The 22,139-nt window shown below is 37.0% G+C and overlaps 1 protein-coding gene across 1 annotated transcript in view; it reads left to right on the forward strand.

Moving 5' to 3' along the window:
• Positions 1-22,139, forward strand: part of TNPO1 (transportin 1) — a 98,936-nt gene that overhangs the window by 21,539 nt on the left and 55,258 nt on the right. The gene's annotated exons all lie outside the window — the stretch shown is intronic.

Raw genomic sequence — 22,139 nt, forward strand, 5'->3', positions numbered from 1 at the left:
TACCGTTGTCTATAAAGAAGGGTGCACACCTGAACTGGCAGCTGGTTTTATTCTTGGTTTTCTCTATTCTTCCTACTCAGTTTATTCTCCACCCATCTGGGTATATTCATTATATTCAATGGCTCTCAGAAACTTCTATGTCAGCTTTCAAATTTACTCTGCTGTTCAATTTAAGGAAATTGATTTCCATGATAGTCATCAGCCTTTACTGTACCAACCCTACAGTTCCTAGAGAACTCCCTAAAACATTCAGTTCCTTTCACTTAAAGTAACAAATACATTTTGGAACTAGTTTGTTATAATATATATAGTCACGTGATTATATATTTAAATAGTTATTTAATATTTTTCTTCTGATTTAGCTTTTTTGGTACCAAGGAAGAACAACTTACTGAGATTGTCTTAAAAGAAAGAGGTAGGTTTATTTTAAGTCATTTGTGGAAATATCTATCAGAAAGCAAGGCAGCACCCAGGAGCAGTTACTCTCATTCTGGAGGACCATGTAATCCTAGATTTTCCTTGCTTTTCTCTATGCTGATCAATTCTCCTCTCTGTTTGCTTAGAATTTCTGCCCCTTTATACTTTTTTGTCTTATACATGGAATCTAATGATGGTTGCCTGCCTTCCACATCATGACCTTGTAGCTTCTGCTTTGAGTACTGGTAAATGGTAAAGGATCCTAGTACGTCGGGTTCATATTTTCTAGAAAGGAAATCCAATTGATTTAGTTAATCATTTCGTGCCATGACTCATCACATGGAAGATCAGGTGCCCAATCCTGGTTTAATCCGTTGTGTTTAGGAAATATGGTCAAAAGGTATCTACCTTGCCTTTAGACTCATCATGTAAACATGAGCTGTAGGCTACCCAGTTCCCTTTAGAAAAGGGGTTTGGGTTTACTACTAGATACCTCTCAGAAAATCAGTACAAATCAGCACTATACAAAAAAAAAAATGTAGTGGGGGAGAGCCTCATAATATAGAACTGGAAGTTTTAACTGTGTTTTTAAAAACAAATCAAATTCTTTCTCTTAATTAATTTGTAGTGTTGATTTCTCCATTTTTTAAAAACTTATTTTGAATTGAATTTCTTGGTACTGGCATAAAAACAGACATATAGACCAATGGAACAGAATAGAGAGCCCAGAAATAAACCCACATCTTTATAGTCAACTAATATTTGAAAAAGGAGGCAAGCCCTGGCCAGTTTGGCTCAGCGGTTAGAGCGTCGGCCTGCGGTCTGGAGAGACCCGGGTTCGGTTCCTGCTAAGGGCACGTACTTCGGTTGCAGTTTGTCCCCGGCCCTGGTTGGTCGTGCGGGTGGCAGCCACTCGATGTGTCCCTTCACATCGATGTTTCTCTCTCTCTCTTCCTTCCTCTCTCTCTCCTTCCCACTCTATCTGTACAAAAAATGGAAAAATATCCTCGGGTGAGGATAAAAAAACAAACAAACAAAGAAAAAGGAGGCAAAAACATGCAATGGAGTAAAGATACTGTATTTAATAAATGGTGTTGGGGAAAATGGACAGATACACAAGAAAAATTAAACTAGACCACCTTCTTACACCATACACAAGGATAAACTAAAATGGATTAAAGACTTAAATGTTAGAATCAAAACCATAAAAATCCTAGAAGAAAACATAGGCAGTAAAATCTTGGACATTTCTCATAGCAATATTTTTTCTGATATATAGTCTTAGTCAAGGGAAAGAAATCGAACTATATCAAACTAAAAAGGTTTTGCACAGCAAAGGAAACCATCAACAAAATGAAAAGACAACCTACTGAATGGGAGAACATACTCACTGATACATCTGATAAGGGCTTAAAATCCAAAATTTATAAGGAACTTATAAAACTCAACACCAAAAAATCAAACAATCCAATTTAAAAATGGACAAAGGACCTCAATAGACACTTCTCCAAAGAGGACATATGATGGCCAATATACATATGAAAAGATGCTCAGAGTCACTAATCATCAGAGAAATTAAAATTAAAATCACAATGAGCCCTGGCTGCTTTGGTTCAGCAGTTAGAGCATTGGACTGTGGACCAAAGAGTTCTGGTCAAGGGCATGTACCTCAGTTGTCCCTGGCCCTGGTCGGGGTCATGCGGGAGGTGACTAATCTATGTGTCTCTCTCAGATCGATGTTTCTCTCTCTCTTTCCTCCCCCCTCCCACTGTATCTGAAGATAAATGGAAAAATATTCTTGGGTGAGGATTTAAAAAAAGAAAATCACAATGAGATATCACCTCACACCTGTCAAAATGGTTATCATCAATAAATCAACAAACAAGTGTTGGTGAGAATGTGGAGAAAAGGGAACCCTTGTGTACTGTTGGTGGGAATGCAAATTGGTGCAGCCACTGTGGAAAGGAGTATGGAATTACCTCAAAAAATTAAAAATAGAACTGCTTTATGACACAGTGATTCCATTTCTGGGAATATATCTGAAGAATCCCAAAACACCAATCAGAAAGAATATATGCAACCCTGTGTTCATTGCAGTGTTATTTACAATAGCCAAGATTTGGAAGCAGCCCAAGTGTCCATCAGTAGATGAGTGGATAAAAAAAGCTGTGGTACATTTACACAATGGAATACTGTTCAGCCATTAAAAAAAGAAAGAAATCCCCATTTATTTTTAATAAGAGGATTGGATTGATGTCTATTTTCATTATGAAGATGACATGTTATGATTGCTATTCTCTAATTACAGTTAAATCTGAAATTTATAAATTCTAATTTTCTGGGATGGGGGGATGAATGGTGATAAAGACATGATATTCAATTGGCTGATAATTCAATATCTTTATTTGTAATGGGACAATAAGCTTTTTAACCCAAGATTCCGTTTTAAGGGTGTATTCTTATAAACTGAACACTTTCTTAGTGTATATAGTAGATTAATGTTATCCTTCATGTCCAGTATAAGCTCAGATTTCTTTACCATCTCACATTTGATTCTAGGTTTTCATTAGTTTTTTTATGCCTTGATCTTGATTGAGTCTCAATGTTTTGTGTTTTTTTTCTCATAGTAATAGAAAAACAGACTTGAACACTCACAGAATGTATGCTGTTTCTGTTTCTGGACTAAAATGTTAGTTGTATGGTATCATCTATTGAACATTATTTTCTGGGATTTTTCTTTTTCCCATTTGTGGACTATATAGAATTTACCTTGTGGTATTCTTTCTCCCTTTTTTTTTGCATACGTTGAGGACTACCCTTAGTTTCACATTTATACAATTTTTACAGATTGTTACATTCATATCTGATTTAATATTTAGCACTTGATTTCTGATTATTTTCTTTGTTCTTTCTGTTCCTCCAGTATTTCTCTTTTGATTGTTCTTTTCTGTAAAGTATCACCTCTAAGTGACAAATCAAACAGCCCATTTTGTTGCATATTCTTTAATCATACAAAAAGAACTTTTTTTTTTAATCCTCACCCGAGGATATTTTTCCATTGATTTTTAGAGAGAGTAGAAGGAAGGGAGGGAAGGAGGAAGGGAGAGATACATCAGTCGGTGCTTCCCACATGACCCCAACCAGGGCCGATGATTGAACCTGCAACCCAGGTATGTGCCCTCGACTGGAATTGAACTCGAGACCCATTGGTCTATGGGCCAATGCTCTAACTGCTAAGCCAAACCAGCCAGGGCATAGTTTATTCCTCATCTTAACTCTATGGTACAAACTGCCATCAGTAAATCTAGGTTTTAATGATAATTTCCATGGCGGGGAGTGAAGCATGAAGGGAATAAACATTAAGTACCTACTATTGCAGCACTTTATGTTCTGATTTAATCTTTTCATCAACCCCATTTCACAGATGACTAAATTTTGGGGAAGAACGTTAAGCCCCTTTCCTAAATTATAAATAAAGAGAACTGGAATTTGAACTCATGCTTCCTCTATTGTATCTTCCTGCTAACCAGCAGTAGTGTAGAACAAACAATATTCAGCTCAGGATCTAAAATTGTAAAGCTTGATTTCCTTTTGTAAGATTTTTCTACTGTTTGTCTCCCCACAACTGAAATCTGAGTACTCATTATGTGTGAGATTTTAGTGCACAAAGGAAAGATTGACAAAAGTTAATGATGATCAGCCTACTGACCACTTATCATTTATCCCCTTTCTACTTTACTGTCTAAACTGCTCTCACCCTTTTCCAATTCAGCCCTTGCCAGTGAATGTGGTACTATGTCTTGTCTTTTTACACTTGAAAATGTGAAATAGTGAATCAACACATTACACTTTAAAAATCAAGGACAGTTTGGGACATGATTTAGGAATTCCTGAGGCCTTGCACTTCAGAATTTAGGAGCAATCTGACTGCAATGAAACAGTTACCAAAATGATCTTTATTGGCTGTTCCCTTCTGTTATCTAATTTTTCAAAAAATATCATCTTAGCACCCTGTCAAGTTTACAGGCATGACTTACTTTATAAACATGTAGATTCTAAGATATTGAATCGTACCCTTTATTGACTTACTTTATAAGTTCAAATGTCTTACACAGGAAAATATTTGACTATTTGTTTCGTGGCCATTTTTACCAGTTCCTTAAATGTAGTAAGTACAGCTATAATCAGTAGCTTGCCTGGTGCTGATACATTTTTAATCATTCTGTACCGGTATTTTACCAAGAGCTGTCATAATCTTGCTAGAGAACATACAGTTTTGTCTCCCTCTTTCATTTATGTCCACACATAAACCATCAAGTAAATAATAAAGAGTGTCAAGTAATATTACTTTAAGAGAACCTACTCTTGCCCTGGCCGGTTTGGCTCAGTGGTTAGAGTGTCGGCCTGCGGTCCAGAGAGACCCGGGTTCGGTTCCCGCTAAGGGCATGTACCTCAGTTGCAGTTTGTCCCCAGCCCTGGTTGGATTATGAGGGTGGCAACCACTTGATGTGTCCCTTTCACGTCGATGTTTCTCTCTCTCTCCCTCCCTCCTACTCTGTGTGAACAAAATATGGAAAAATGTTCTCGGGTGAGGACATAAAAAAAAAGAGAGAGAGAACTTATTCTTTTAATTGGTCTGTGAATTAAAGCAGTTTGGCCTTGGCCAGTTTGGCTCAACGGTTAGAGCGACGGCCTGAGTAGCAAAATGATCTTGTTAAAGCTTCAATTAAATTATATCTTCTATCAAAACCTTCCAGGTGTTTCTCATTACACTTAAAATATAACCTCATATCCTTACCATAGCCTACAAAGTTGCACATAATCTGGTGGGGGTCATGTGGGTGGCAACCAGTGGATGTCTCTCTCTTTCTCTCTCCCTCCCTCCCACTCTGTCTGATGATAAATGGAAAAATATCCTCAGGTGAGAATTTTTTAAAAGCAGTTTGGAGTAGAAGAAACATTGGACCAGGAATAGGAAGACATATGTTGCAACACAACTTTTTTGTTTTTTTGAGAAGTAATAGTCTTTCTTCTTTATTTTTAACATGTATTTTCACCTTTGTGATATAATTGACATATGTAGGTTTAAGATGTACAACATAATGATTTGATAGATATGTATTATGAAATGGTTACTAAAGTAAGGTTAGTTAACACATCCATCCCTTTACAAAGTTACAATTTTAAAAAACGGGTGTGTCTATGAAGACTATTAAGTTACTCTCTTAACAAATATATAATACAGTGTTATTAACTATAGTCATATGCTGTACATTACATCCCTAGAACTTAACTCATAACTGGAAGTTTGCAGCCTTTGACCACCTTCACCCTTTCTCCCCCTCTTCCCCTTCCCTGACAAACACCAATCTGCTCCCTGTTTCTGTGAATTTGGGATTGTTTTCATATAGTATTTATCTTTGTCTGACATATTTCACTTAGCATAATGCCTTAAGGTTCATCCATGTTGTCACAAAGGGCAGGATTTCCTTTTTTATGGCTGAATAATATTCCACTGTGTATGTTTATGTATATTAACACATCTGTATCCATTCACTAGGTGAACAACATGTACATTGTTTCCATGTCTTGGCTATTGTAAATAATACTGCAGTGAACATGAGGATGCAGTTATCCCTTCAACATAGTGATTTTGTTTCCCTACAATATATACCCAGAAGTGGAATTGCTGAATCATGTAGTAGTTCTATATTAATCTATTTTAATTATCCATTCTGTTTTCCATAGTGGCTGCACCAATTTATATTTCCACCAACAATGCACAAGGGTTCCCTTTTCTCTACATCTTTGCCAGCACTTATTTGTTATCACTGTTGTTTTTGATAACAGTCATTTTAACAGGTTTGAGGTGTTATTTCATTAATTTTTTATTCTATGTTTGGTAGAATTCACCATCTGGTCCTGAGCTTTTTTTTGCTGGGATACAATCTGATTCAGTCTTCTTACTCATTATTGGTCTGCTCAGATTTTATTTCTTTATGATTCAATTTTGTCAGTAGTGTGTTTCTAGAAACTTATTCATTTCTTATAGGTTGTCCATTTCGTTGGTGTATGATTGTTCATAGTAGTCTCTTGTAAACCTTTGTATTTATGTGTTATCAGTTGTAATGTCGTTCTTTAATTTATATATAATTTTATTTGGGTCCTCTCTCTTTTTTCTTGATTCATTTATCTTTTTTTTATTTTTTATTTTTTTATCCTCACCTGAGGACATTTTTCCATTTTTTGTTCAGATAGAGTGGGAGGGAGAGAGAGGAAGAGAGAGAGAGAGAGAGAGAAGCATCAACGTGAAAGGGACACATCAAGTGGCTGCCACCCGCACAACCCAACCAGGGCTGGGGACAAACTGCAGCTGAGGTACGCGCCCTTAGCGGGAACCGAACCCGGGTCTCTCTGGACTGCAGGCCGATGCTCTAACCGCTGAGCCAAACTGGCCAGGGCTCATTTATCTTTTCACAGAGTCAACTCAGTTTTGTTGATCTTTCCTATTGTTTTATATTCTTTATTTTATTTATTTCTACTCTGGTCTTTATTATGTCCTTTTGCTAATCTTGAACTTAGTTGTTCTTTTTTCAGTTCCTTGTGGTATAAAATCTGGTTGTTTCTTTGATATCTTTCTTTATCTTGATATCTGTGCTTATGGCTATAAACTTTGTATTAGAACTGCTCTTGCTGTATTCCGTAAGTTTTAGTATATTGTTTCCATTTTCATTTGTCTCAAAATAGTTTTTTTCTTTTGATTTCTTCTTTGTTCCATCAGTTGTTAAGGACTGTGTTGTTAATTTCCATGTATTTGTAAATTTTCTAGCTTTTCTCCTGTTTCATACCATTGTGATCATAAGGATACTCAGTATAATTTCTATCTTGAATTATTTAAGACTTACTGTGCTGCCTAACATATGATCTACCCTAGAAAATGTTCTGTGTGCACTTGAAATAAATGTGTATTCTTCTGCTGTTGGTTGGATGGAATGTTCTTTATATGTTAGGTCCATTTGCTGTATAGTGTTCCGCAAATCTCCGTATTGATTTTCTGCCTGGATGACCTCTCCATTGTTGAGAATGGGATATTAAAGTCCCAAACTATTATTATTTTGCTGTTTATTTCACCTTTTATTTCTATTAATATTTGCTTTATGTAGTTAGGTGCTCCAGTGTTGGGTGCGTAAATATTTATAATTATTATATCTTTTTGAGAGATTGACTTCTTTATCATAATATAATGAACTTTTTGTCTCTTTAGATCTTTTTTTGTTTAAAGTTTATTTTTTCTGATAAAAGTATAGCTGTCCCCTGCTTTCTTTTAGTTACTGTTTGCTTGAAATATCTTTTCTATCTCTTCACACTCAGTCTGTGTGTCTTTATTTTTTAAAAAGTTTTTTTCTTTATGGATTTATAAAGAGAGGAAGGGAGAGGGAGAGATTAAAAACATTGATGAGAGAGGACATTGATTGGTCGCCTGATTAGGCCCACAACTTGGGCATGTGCTCTGACCAGGAATTGAACCGGCAACCTCTTGGTGCATGGGTCAACGCTCAACCAGTGAGCCACACCAGCTGGGCAGTGTGTGTGTCTTTAAAGCTAAAGTGAGGTTCTTGTAGGCAGTATATCATTGAATTCTTTTTGTTGTTGTTAATCCTCACCCAAGGATATATTTTCCATTGATTTTTAGAGAGAGTGGAAGGAGGGGGGGGGGGGAGAGAGAGAGAGAGAAACATCAATGTGAGAGAGACATATTGATTGGTTGCCTCCCGCACATGCTCCAACCAGGGCAAGGGATGTAACCTGTAACCCAAATATGTGCCCTTGACCAGGAATCGAACCCATGACCCTTTGGTGCATGGGCCAGTGCTCTAACCACTGAACCACACTGGCCAGGGTAGATTTTTTTTTTTTAATTTAATTCATTCTGCCATTCTTTGTCTTTAGTTGGAGAACTTAATCCATTTACATTTAAAGTAATTCTTGATAGGTAAGGACTTAACTGTTGTCATTTTGATAATTATTTTCTGTTTTGTAGCTTCTTTGTTCCTTTCTTCCTGTCTTCCTTTGTGATTTAATGGCTTTTTGAGGTAGTATACTCTGACTCCTTTATCATAATCTTTTATGTATTTACTGCAGATTTCTTCTTTGTAGTTTCACTGAGGCTTACATAAAATATATTTATATCATTCTGATTTAAGCTGATAACAACTTTAATAATATACAGAAACTTTATCCTTCTACTTTTCCCACCATCACATTTTAGGTTATTGATGTTACAATTTACATCTTTTTTATATTATTTACTGGTAACAATGGATTGTAGCTATGGTTATTTTTATTATGTTTGATTTTTAACTTTTAAACTTGAGTTTTAAGTGAATTACATACCACCATTACAATATTGGAGAATCTGTGTTATGTATTTATCATCACCAGTGAGTTTCACACATTTATATGTATTATTCTGTATCAGCTTGGAGAATGGCCTTTATCATTTCTTGTAAGGCAGGTTAAGTGGTGATAAAATCACTCACCTTTTGTTTGTTCAAAAATGTCTTTTTCTCACCCTAGCCTGTGTGGCTCGGTTGATGTCATCCCGTGCACCAAAAGGTTGCCGGTTTGATGCATGGCCAGGGCACTTGCCTGGGCTTTGGGCTTAATCCCGAGTAAGGAATATGCAGGAGGCAACTGATCAATATTTCACTCTCACATCAATGTCTCTCTCTCCCTCTCCCTGCCTATCTTTCTAAAAATTAATTTTAAAATATTTTTTTTTAATGTTTTTTCCTCTCCTTCATTTCTGAAGGACAGCTTTGCTGGGTATAATATTTTTGATTGACAGTTTTTTTCTTTCAGTATTTTGAATATATCATCCCATTCTCTTTTGGTCTGCAAAGTTTCTGTTGAGAAATCTGCTTATAGTCTTATGGGGGCCTTCTTGTGTGTGACAAGTTGGTTTTCTCTTGCTGCTTTCAAAATTCTCTCTTTGTCATGACTTTTGACAATTTAATTATAGTGTCTTGATCTAGTTATTTTAGAGTTTAACATATTTGGAGTCCTTTGGGCCTCATAAATCTGGATGCTCATATTTCTCTCCAAGTGTGGAAATTTTTCAGCCATCTAACCCACTCTTAACATTTACTAGCCAAGTGACTTTTAGGAAGTTAACACTACTGAAATTGTTTCTCAACCCACAGTGTGGTTTTAAACATTAAATGAGACAAAATAGGAAAGTACTTTGAAAATTATTAAGCACTATATTTACCTGAAACCACTTGGCAGTGATCAGTCAACATTCTGAAATGGAATTTACAATCATGTTATGATATTTATGAAGACTTCTAAAAGAACTTTTTTTTCCCCTTAAATTGATTATCACCAAAATGAAAACTGCTGGAGAAAGGTTGACATATTGAATGACAATAGTCAATTGCATGTAGCAATGGGAAGATTCCTAGTACGATAAATGAATGAATCTGCAATGCTAAAAGAATCAGGGGCCTGATTTACTTATTTTGTATGTTTGTATTTTAATGTGTGGGTTTATTATTTAGAAGGGGTTACTTTAAGTTTTATGAATGACTTGATATTGCTTTTTGAAGAAAGGTGTGGTCATCATTTGCAACATAAGTTGATACATGAATTTAAATCATATTTGGCCATTCAAGCACCATAATTGTCTAGTAAGTTTTACGTATAATTTACATAAATAAATAACATATTTAATTTATATAACAACTACTTATGTTGTTCCCCCATATTTTGACTTTTCTCAAGTTTCCATTTCTAAGAACTTAAGTGAAACTCCTTACTTAGCCTCTGCAAACTACAAAGTAAATGAACATTGCACTTAATAGCTTCTACCACATGCAGTCCTTACCAAGGTAGTACAAATTATGATGTGACTGTAAACAGTATGTACTAATGTTTTGTTTTCACCAAAGTCATTTTTCTAGTGATTAGTGATGTTTTCATATTAGTCAGTACAGTCTGCATTGTATTCCTCTTTCTCCTCTTTCCTGTCATTTCTAGTGCAGCTAGGACACTGCTGCTCATTAGAGTAAGAAACTAGTGAAAATTTCTAGGAACAGATTTATTAAGTCTATATAATGATTCTGAACTGGCTTTATATTAGAACTATGTGGGAGTTGTTTAGAGCTACCCATACTCAGGTGCCTAGGCCCCACCCCTATATTGAATCAGTAAGGAGACAAAGGAAATAAACATCATTTTTTTCTTCCCAGTGAGTATAATGTGGAGTCAAGGTTGAGAACCCATGGTTTAAGTAGTTTGACATACATGAGGAGTGAGATAAATTCTGATAGTTAAATCTGTTGTAGAAATCAACAGAGAAGTGATGTTTTGATGATGAAAATGATGTGATCAAAAGTTAAATATATATAGGAAGAATTCCTCCTATGAGTCTTGTACTTAAATTAAAAATGAAAAGCTTGTGCCCTGGCCGGTTTGGCTCAGCGGTTAGAACATTGGCCTGCAGTCTGGAGAGACCCGGGTTCGGTTCCTGCTAAGGGCATGTACCTCGGTTGCAGTTTGTCCCCAGCTCTGGTTGGGTCATGTGGGTGGCAACCACTTGATGTGTCCCTTTCACATCAATGTTTCTCTCTCTCTTTCTCTCCCTCCCACTCTATCTGAACAAAATATCCAAAAAAAAAAAAAAAAATCACCAAAAAAAAAAAAAAGAAAAGCTTGCCCTGGTCTGTTTGGCTCAGTGGTTAGAGCATCGGCCTGCGGTACAGAGAGACCCTGGTTCAGTTCCCGCTAAGGGCACGTACCTCGGTTGCAGTTTGTCCCTGGCCCTGGTTGGTTGTGCGGGTGGCAGCCACTCGATGTGTCCCTTCACATCGATGTTTCTCTCTCTCTCTCTCTCTCTTCCTCCCTCTCCCTCCTGCTCTATCTGAACAAAAAATGGAAAAATGTCCTCAGGTGACGATTAAAAAAAAAAGAAAGAAAGAAAAGCTTAAACTGTGAAAGACAAAGTGCAGTTTTCATACCTGAACTGAAGAAAGACACTAAACAAGAGAGCTGTTGAATTCTTGGTGATGCATGGAATAAAAAGAAAAAGAAAAGTCTACCTACTAACTCTACCCAAGAGTTCTGTTAAGGGCTGATCACGTTAATGGAGATAGCATAATGAGAATCACAGCAGCACAAGTGCATATGGAGTCTGGTGCATCATGGCTTGAATCCTGTCTTTGTCCATTACTATTTTTGTGACTTTGGACACACTACTTAACTTTTCTTAAGCCTGTTCCTTTCTGTAAAATAATTATAGTCCCTACTCATGGAATTAAATGAGAGCACGCATTTAAAGCATTTAGTATAATAATGCACATAGAAGCACTTCATAAATGGCAACAGGGTTGCTGTTACTACTAGGCACAGTCCAGACTTTGGAATTACACAGATTTGGTTTTGAATACCCAATCTACCGAATACTGGTGAGGCAAGCTACTTCACTTCTCTGAACTTCCATTAATATAAAATAGAGTTAATATCTATTTCATACTGCTATTATGAATATTAAATGAGCTGAAGTATTTAGGAAGTACCTGGTTATAGATTGAGTTGACCTTTGAGATGAAGTTTTCCTTCTTATCACCTACTGGCTTTGTCTTTATTTAATGTTTGTTTGTAAATTTTAGCATTTGAGTCACATGTCTAGACTCCATCAAAGGTCTTCCTGAAAGGGCACTCTAAGAATACATTTATTTAAATTTTCCTTAGTAGGTATATTTCATTATTTTCTGTTAATCTCTCAGCTCTTAGATGACAGTAGATTGTAATGCTGGAGGATTATCATTTTTACCTCTTATTTAGCATAATTTTTTCAAGTGGTGAACTAGATCATTCACCCTAAAATATCATCAAGGATGATTTAAAACATTCTTTGTGCCTAGCATTATATAACATCAGAGGGTCTATATAATGTAGTCCCTGCCCTTTAATCTAATGGAGTTCATTTTCTCAAGTAGCTTGGGCTCAACAGTTGGTTTTGCCTGTTTCATTTTTCTTTTGATCCTTTACCTCTGATTACTTTATAGAATTTCTTAAAGGGCTTTCTAGTTCCACTAATAGCTGTAATTTAACAAGTCTGTCAACATTTTGATTCTTTGACATTGAAAAGCTCATATTTTAAAAATAAATAATCAGCTGCCTTTAGACTTTCCCTTCATTACTGAACTTTGGTTTAAAATTCTCATAAAATTCTTGCTAAATAGCTTTAAATATATATATGGTGTTCTTTTTAGCCCTTTGGATAGCTCTGATTTTTTTCTTCATTGTTTATTATAGCATCTTTTAGTAAAAACGAGCATAGGACACATTTACTTTAAAAGTCTACAGATCTGATTCATAGCCAGCAAATGATTCAGCAAATTACTTATGCTGTATTTTGATTTGTCTGTTTGTCAAATGAAGATAATACTTTCTTCTACTTACAACAAAGATATTGTGAACATTAGATTTAGAATGTTTGAACTCATTTACTCAGTGCTCTTGAAATATCTTCATGATATTTTTATATTATATACATTCTGCTTTTAAGATCTGTTATAATTTTTACAACAGTGAAATATGATTTTTACTTTTCTCTTTTACCTTACTACAAAAGTATCAAATATATGTTATTTATTTAGTATGCAAATTGTTTTACTTATGATTAGTTTCCCAGTTTACAGAAATCAAAAAGCAGTATATCAGGAGTTAGAGACTGGACTCTGGAGCCAGATTAGTTGGGTTTTTGAATCATGACTCTGTCACTTACTATCTGCGTAATTATGAGCAAGTAATTTCTCTGTGCTCAATTTACCTATCTGTAAAATGTAGTTAATACATCATAGAGTTCTGAGGAATAAATTAGTTAACATATGTATGTACTTAGGACACTACCTGGCACTCAAAAATATTAGCTGTTAGTATTATTTGACAAAATAGTAGATGTGTTTAAATCCCTAATATTTAAATATGAAAACGTTTGGTAGTATTTTGTTTATAAAATATGACAGCCTTTTCCCTGCCTAACAAACTGAAACTCCATTTTAAATGCATATTGGACAGTTAGGTCTTCCTGTGGCTCCTCCTGCCCCTCCAGTGATTTCCTACATTGCAGCCTGATGGGTTTATTTTTAAATCATTTTTTTAAATAAAAATATTATGCTTGTGAAAATTAACATTAATTAAAGAAGTAAATGAAACTCTTCTTCCCCAAATCTACTTCCTAGGAGGAATAATTCTTTTCCTTATTTTTTTAATCCTCATCCGACAATATGTTTATTGACTTTAAAGAGAGGAAGGGGGAGAAAGAGAAACATCGATGTGAGAGAGAGACATTGATTGGTTGCCTCTCATATATGCCCCAACTGGGAATCGAACCTGCAACCTTTTTGGTATACAAGACATTACTCCAACCACCTTGCAACCCGGTCCATGCTTCTTTTCCTTATTTTTATTTGATTATACATTTTATCAGTTTATAACCCCCTTCATAAATTTTCTATTAGCCTTAGGATAAAGTCTAAACCTCCTACCAAGGCCTTTGAGGTCTTCCTGGCCCCTGCTTTCCTCTCACTTTCACTTTTTGGTAATTCCTGTTAAATCCCAGGTAAAAAGTCACTTTCTCAAGAAGTCTCTTCTTTACCTTCTAACTGGGTTAATGTAATGTCCCCACAGCCTCTTGTGCTTTTCCTACCATAGTCCTGCACTGAGGCAGTGTTTCTCTCTGGGTGGTGTCCTACTAATTGGGAGGTGCTTTTGTCATTTAGTGTGTAGGGCTAAAAGGTGCTAGATGTTTACCATTAAGAATTGTCTTAAGCACTGCGTGACTTTTGAATGTCTCACTAGATGGTCACATGGGTAGAAAACCCCTGTTTATAGCTATAGTTAGAGCCGAACACAATTTTACATATGCACATGGAATTTTTTAAGGATTTTTAATTAAATGCTGAGTTTTCTAGGAAAAATTGTTGAAGGAAGATTGGACCTTGTTTTGTTTGGAACTCTACCAAGAGTTGTTCACCATTATGGGAAATCACGTCACTCATGACAGCATTTATCACATTCATAGTGATTCACCATATCGGTGAAAACATCTGACATCTCAGTAAATATTTGTTTTAACTTCATTGACATAGAAAAAACAAAAACAAAATCTCTGAACCAGATGAGGGAAAAGCTCTTCTTTTCTCTTTCCTGGCCGAATATATTTGCTTTCCTATCTCTTCCTATTGCACTTTATTTGCACACTCCATTCATAGACAGCACATCTGTCTCTCTCACTAAATGAGAATTTAGTGGGGGCAAGAATAATGTTTCACAGATCTTAGAACGTCAATGCTCATTGAGCACATGTAGTTGCTCAACTTAATATTTACTCAGTTGAATTCATGGCAGCAAAAATAGTATTTATTCAACAACTATTGAGTCAGATTCTGCTAGGCAAAGAAGGCAAAAGGACACTGTCCCTGCTTTCAAGGAACACATGATATATTGCTAAAACAGATCTAGAAATAATTATAATACAATATGACAGTTTCTAAGATGGAAAAAGCTATAAACTATAGATCTGTAATGAGAAAAACATGTCACAGAAGAGAAATAGTATCCAGTATCAATCATTGTGCCAAGAAAGACTAGTAATAAATAATTGAAAATTGAATAGATGAGCATAACTCAAGAGTAAGAAGGAGTTTGCCAAATGGTCATATTTAAAGAGGACATTCCAGATCAGCAGTACCTATTCAGAGGTTCAGAAATACAACAGGTGCAGTTGATACTGTTGCTGGAGCATAAAGTTGGAGGTTGAGTAGTAAGAGATTATAGCTGTCCCTGGAGGTGATGCACCAGATCATAAAGAGCCTCTTCCATGAATAGATGTTAGATTTTATCTTGCAGGCAGTAAATTACATTTAATTGTTACATTGATGTAACAATTAAAACAACTGTATTTTAGCCCAGCCGGTATGGCTCAGTGGTTGAGCGTTGACCCATGCACCAAGAGATCACTGGTTTGATTCCCGGTCAGGACAGATGCCCAGGTTGTGGGCCAAATTTCTGATGAGGGACATGCAGGAGGCAGCCAATTGATGTCCTCTCTCATTGATGTTTCTATCTCTCTCTCTCCCTCGCTTTTCATCTCTCTCTAAAATCAATAAAGGGAAATTTTTTTTTAATAAATAAAATAAAGCGACTGTATTTTAAATATGTGTTTATTGATCTTTAGATAGAGAAGAAGGGAGAGGGAAAGAGAGGGAAACATTGGCCACCTCCTGCATGCCCCCTACTGGGGATCAAGCCCACAACCCGGGCATGTGCCCTGACTAGGAATCAAACTGATGACCTCTTGGTTTTGGTCTTCTGAAGGCCTAAAATGAAATCTAAGTAACTTACCTGTTGCAGGATACTTGTTATTCTGGTACCATCTTCTATCTAGATAGATAGTTCAACTGTCTTATTGAAATACCTTTTTGGAGGGATGGGGGAGTCACCATTGAATGTTATGTACCAATCAGCATGACTTAAGTACTCTAAACTTTTGAAGTACTACTCCCACCTTTTTTTAAAAAAATATTTTTTATTGATTTTTTTTAGAGAGAGAGAGAAGCATCAATGAGAAACATCTATTGCCTGCCTCCTGCACGCCCTCTACTGGGGATCGAGCCCACAACCCCTGCATGTGCTCTGACAGGGAATCCAAATAGAACCTCTCAGTCTATGTGACCACGCTCAATCCACTGAGCCACACCGGCTGGGCATACGCTCCCTTTTTAAAAAGTTAGATCTGCCTGGCAGGTGAGGCTCATTGTTCATCATCCCATGGACAGAAGGTTCTGGTTTGATTCCCAATCAGGGCACATGCCTGGGTTTCAGGCTCAATCCCCAGTAAGGGGCATGCAAGAAGCAGCCGATAGATGGTTCTCTCTCACATCGATGTTTCTATCTCTCTCTAAAAAGTCAATAAAAAAACGCGGTATCGCGTCCTCCCACAACCACATCAAAGTTACAACTAAATTACAGAAAAACCATAATTCAGAACTGCCTGACATCAAGCTGAATGGAAGTCCTACAACTATGGAATTAAAGCAGCAGCCACATCGAGACTGGTAGGAGGGGCGGAGGCAGACAAGCTGGTCCCACACCCAAGTGTGGCGGATAAAAATCAGGAGGACGCCTGTTCTGGGAAGGTCCTCCCTGAGGACTGAGGGGTCCCCATCCCACACCAGATGCCCCGCTCAGGGTTCCAGTGCCAGGAAGAGAAGTCCCCATAACTTGTGGCTGGAAAAACCACTGGGAACTGAAGCTCAGGGAAGCTGACGTGGCTGGAGCCCCAGGCAGCTCCTTAAAGGGCCCGCACATGGACTTATCAGACTCACTCCCTCTAAGCTTGGAGGGGAGGCAGCTTGAGGGGCACCAGAGACATACAGGGAAGAACTGAGCTGTTTGGCATTGGAGTGAGGGCTGGAGAGGGGCTTTCTCCAGGACAAACGTGCTGTCAGAGGCCTTTGTTCCTTTGGTGAGCCCTTCCCTGGGGCGGCAGACAGCAGCCATATCTGGGACTCTAGCAACCTGGCTCACACTGGTAGCCCCGCCCTTGTGATTCCCTGAGGCCCTGCCCCACCCAACTTTCTGGCCCACCCAAGCTGTTGCCAGTTGGCTTAACCATAGGATTGGCCTGTCTTGGATCCTGCTTCAGGTTTTCCTAAATTCTTTCAAACAAGCAGCATCTGGTCTCAGATAGCCCCATACCTCTCGTTAAGTAATACACAGAAACAAACACAGGGAGGCAGCCAAAATGCAGAGACAAAGAAATAGGTCCCAAATGAAAGAACAGAACAAAACCCCAGAAAAGAACTAAGCGAAATGGAGATAAGCAACCTAACAGATGCTGAGTTCAAAATACTGTTTATAAGGATGGTCAATGAACTTAGTGAGAACCTCAGTGAACTTAGTGCAGGCCTCAAGGGCATAAAAGAGGATCAGTTAGAAATGATGGATGCACAGTCAGAAATGAAGGAGGCATTAACTGAAATAAAAAATAATTTACACAGATTCAATAGCAGAGTATGTAAATCCAAAAAGCAAACCATTGATTTGGAATATAAGGAAGCAAAAAACGCCCAATCAGAACAGCAAAAAGAAAAAAGAATAAAAAAAAAAATGAGGATAGTGTAAGGAGCCTCAGGGACAACTTCAAGTGTGCCAACATTCACATCTTGGGGGTGCCAGAAGGAAAAGAGAGAAAACAAGAAATCGGAAACCTGTTTGAAACAATAATGGCAGAAAACTTTCCTAACTTAGTGAAGAAACAGACATACAACTCCAGGAAGCACAGAGAGTCCCAAACAAGATGAACCCCAAGAGGCCCACACCAAGACACATCATCATCAAAATGCAAAAGGCTCAAGACAAAGAGAGAATCTTACAAGCAGCAAGAGAAAAGCAGTTAGTTACCTACAAGGGAGTGCCCATAAGGCTGTCAGCTGATTTCTCAAAAGAAACTTTGCAGGCCAGAAGGGAGTGGCAGGAAATATTCAGAGTGATGAAAAGCAAGAACCTACAACCAAGATTACTGTGTCCTGCAAAGCTGTCATTTAGAATCGATGGCCATATAAAGAGTTTCCCAGACAAGAAAAAGTTAAAGGAGTTTATCACCACCAAACTTATTATATGAAATGATGAAGGGTCTTTTTGAAGAAAAAGATAAAATATATGAACAGACAAAATGGCAATGAATACATATCCATCAACCATGGAATCTACAAAGAAAATGAACAGGCAGAACAGAAACATTCTCATAGATACAGAGAACGTTTTGTTGGTGGTGAAGGGATTAAGAAGTACAAATTCATTGCTAGACTGACAAACCTCAAAGGGAAAGAGGTTGGAGGGTGGGAAGAAATAAACCAAAGAACTTATATGCATAACCAATGGACACAGACAATAGTGTGGGAAAAGGCGGGAGGGGGGTGGGAATGAGGAGGGGGGGGGTCAATGGGGGGGAAATGAGGAACATCTTAATACATTCAACAATAAAGATTTTAAAAAATAAAAAAAAAGTAGGTAATACAATTTAGAGTCAAGAATAATGCATGACACATAGTAGCTGTTCAATAAATATTGTTGAATTAGTGAATAAAAAGTATAGACAATACTTGAAAAAAAGTCAATAAAAACATTCTTATAAAAGAAAAACACAAAACATTTAGATCTGTCTTCAACATGAAGAAAGAATAAATTATTTTTTTTAAATCCAATATTAATCTTGATATTCTATTCAATTAATATAGATGTAGTTTACTATTTCAACTATTTTTTTAAAATATGTTTTTATTGATTTTACTAGAGAGAAAGGAAGAGAGAGAGAGACAGAAACATCGATATGAGACAGAAACATGCCTCCGGCATGTGCCACACTGGGGAACAAGCCTGCAACCTGGACATGTGCCCTGACCAAGAATTGAACTGGGACCTCTCAGTCCATGGGACCATGCTCAATCCACTGAGCCACACGGGACGGCCTATTTAAACTATTTCTACTTCATAGTTTTGATGTGCTTGGTTAGCTTGAAGTACTTCAGACATTATCTGAATAACCCTGTGATCTAATTTTAAAGGTTATTAAAATTTGGTAAGTTCTAGAGATAGAGGTGATGATGATTGCACAAGTGAGACCGTACTGAATACCACTGAACTGTACAATCAAAATAGTTAAAATGCCAAATTTTATAATTGAGTTTATTTTACCACAATTTTAAAAAAAAAGTATGGAAGTGCAAAGTTGCTTGAGATCTCTTGTCAAGACATTACCGGTCAAATATTTTTGAGAGCCTTTTGTTCCAGATGACTTGAGTAAGGTATGAGATAACAGCTTATCTCAGTTCTCCCTGTCCCATCATCATAGACTGATCAAATTAAATGGTCGTAATACTAAGCTGTTTAAAAAGAAAAAGAATTCTATGTATTTGAGTGCATGGATAAAGAAGGAAGCATGTTAATGATATTATGGGGCAGTCATCTTTGGGATGGATATGGTGAAGATGCCTTTCGGACTTGGCTGGTATTTACCCCAGTTTTAGTTTCTCGTTCAAAAGGGAACTACGGAGTTAAATAAGCAATCCAGATGTCACCTCCACAGGCTGATGTCCATATAGCAGCTCCAACTCATACCTAAGTTTCACACTTTTAGGTTTCCCACCCACCCCACCCCCCATCCCAGTAGCAGGAGAAATTTAATTTTTACCCATTAGATTTACACATAAAAATTAAAGGAACGTGCCGTGGAGATATGGGAAACATTTATATTATTGGTGAGTGTGAATTGCATAACTGTTTTTGGAAAGTAATCTGGTGTTAACTGTTTGAAATATTTAAGTATACATACTTTGGGCCTATTAATTCCACTGGGTTGCCACTACATTGTAGAACATTAGTACCAGAACGGTTTTTGCTGTGTTGTTGGTAGTGGCAAAAAAATAGAAGCAACCTGGGCGACAATCAGGAAACGGTTGAACAAATTATTTTCTATCAATTCTAAAGACCAATGTGGTCTATTAAAATGTGAGTTAAGCCCTAGCCAGTTTCGCTCAGCAGTTAGAGCATCGGCCTGCGGTCGAGGGAGACCCGGGTTCGGTTCCCACTAAGGGCATGTACCTCGGTTGCAGTTTGTCCCCGGCCCTGGTTTGGTCGTGCGGGTGGCAGCCACTTGATGTGTCCCTTTCACATCGATGTCTCTCTCTCTCTCTCTCTCTCTCTCTCTCTCTCTCTCTCTCTCTCTGTCTCTCCCTCCCTCCCACTCTATCTGAACAAAAAATGGAAAGATGTCCTCAGGTGAGGATAAAAAAAAAAAAAAAGTGAGTTAAATCTGTATGCATTGGCTTCGAATGATGGCCTTGCTATATTATGTGTTTAAATAATAGAATTAATAGTGTAGTGTGTAGTATATAGTATGATCTTTAAAAAACAAAACTACAGCCCTGGCCAGTTTGGCTCAGCGGTTAGAGCGTCAGCCTGCGGTCCGGAGAGACCCGGGTTCGGTTCCCGCTAAGGGCACGTACTTTGGTTGCAGTTTGTCCCCGGCCTTGGTTGGTCGTGCGGGTGGCAGCCACTCGATGTGTCCCTTCACGTCGATGTTTCTCTCTCTCTCTCCCTTCCTCTCCCTCCCTCCCACTCTATCTGTACAAAAAAATGGAAAAAATATCCTCGGGTGAGGATTAAAAAAAAACAAAAAAAAAAAAACAAAAAAAAAAAAAAAAAAACAAAACTACAGCCCAGCCAATGTGGCTCAGTGGTTGAGCGTCGATCCGTGCACCAAAGGGTTGCCAGTTCAATTCCCAGTTAGGGCACATGCGGAGGTTGTGGGCCCAATCCCTAGTGGGGGGGCATGCAAGAGGCGGCCAGTGGATGTTGTCTCTCATCGATGTTTCTATCTCTCCCTATTTCTCCCTTTCTCTCTCTCTCAAATCAATAAAATAAAATAAAGACTACAACTGTATATATGTTTGAAAATAGAAAAAGGTGTGGAAGGATTTTAGAAGTTTCTGAGTAAAAAAGAAAAAAGAGGGAAAGGAAGAACTCTATAATGATAGAAATTATAGAGATTACTTGGGGGTGGGTTGATGACAGAATGGGTACAAGAGAAACCTTGGTACCGGGAATCATCTATATCTTATGTGGGCATTGGTTACACAGGTGTGTTCACTTTATAAAAATCTATCTAAGTTGTATGTTTATGATATGATTTGTGTATATTTTATGTCAGTTAAAGTTTATTAAAATTATGGCACAGCAATACAATGGAATGCTATTATGTTTTTGAAAATACTTTAAATAATTATTTAATATATAAAGTTGGGCAAGAAACAGGACATTCCCATTATTCTAAAATATAATGTACACAAAATGTACATTATGAAAACTGGAATAAAAATACTACATTATTAATAGATGTTATGTTCAGATGGTCCTTTTTCATTTTAAATGACATTTTTGGGGGGTTGGGTCATTTAGGAAGTCTGTAGAAGGTAGTAAACAAAGCTGGATTACAGGATATTAAGTAGAAAATAAGGGTGAAGAAGGAGAGAGGAAAAGGTGAAAAGAAAAAGAAAAAATGCTAATGAGATAGGTATATAGTAAGGTAATTTTTTTAACTCCTACTAGAAAGGTATTCCTACTAGGAAGTGACTAATTTCAGCTGTCAAACTATCAGTAGTGGGGCCATATGAAAAATCATCTCCAGCAGACTCAGTTGGTTTTTATAAATAATTCATGCTTTATACTTAAGCTTTGTTTTTGTTTAAGCATTTAGTTTTAATGAAACTGTCATTGATAAAATAATTTTAATGGATTATAGCAGATGCAATTTGTAGTAGCTTAAGAAACCTATATTCTCCTCCTAATCTTTACTAATTATGGTAATTTACTCAGACCTTTTGTCACATAGTTGCCACATGGGGCAAATAATACTTCCCCAGTGAAAGAATCAAATAAGAAAATGTATGAAAAGCACTTGGATAAAATTAAACACTATCAATTGTAAATTTCAGTTTTTTTTTTGTTTTTTCTTCAGCCCAAAACCCTTAGTTGTGAAAAGGGGTTATTTCAGATGGAATTTATTTCACTTAATAAGAGTTCAAAAGTTGAAGTTTAGGAAAGAATGCATTTTTTAAATCAAGTTCTGCAAATGTAAATACAACATTTAGTAT

This window comes from Molossus molossus, unplaced genomic scaffold (genome assembly GCF_014108415.1).
Source record: "Molossus molossus isolate mMolMol1 unplaced genomic scaffold, mMolMol1.p scaffold_m16_p_3, whole genome shotgun sequence".
Classification (NCBI taxonomy): Eukaryota; Metazoa; Chordata; class Mammalia; order Chiroptera; family Molossidae; genus Molossus; species Molossus molossus.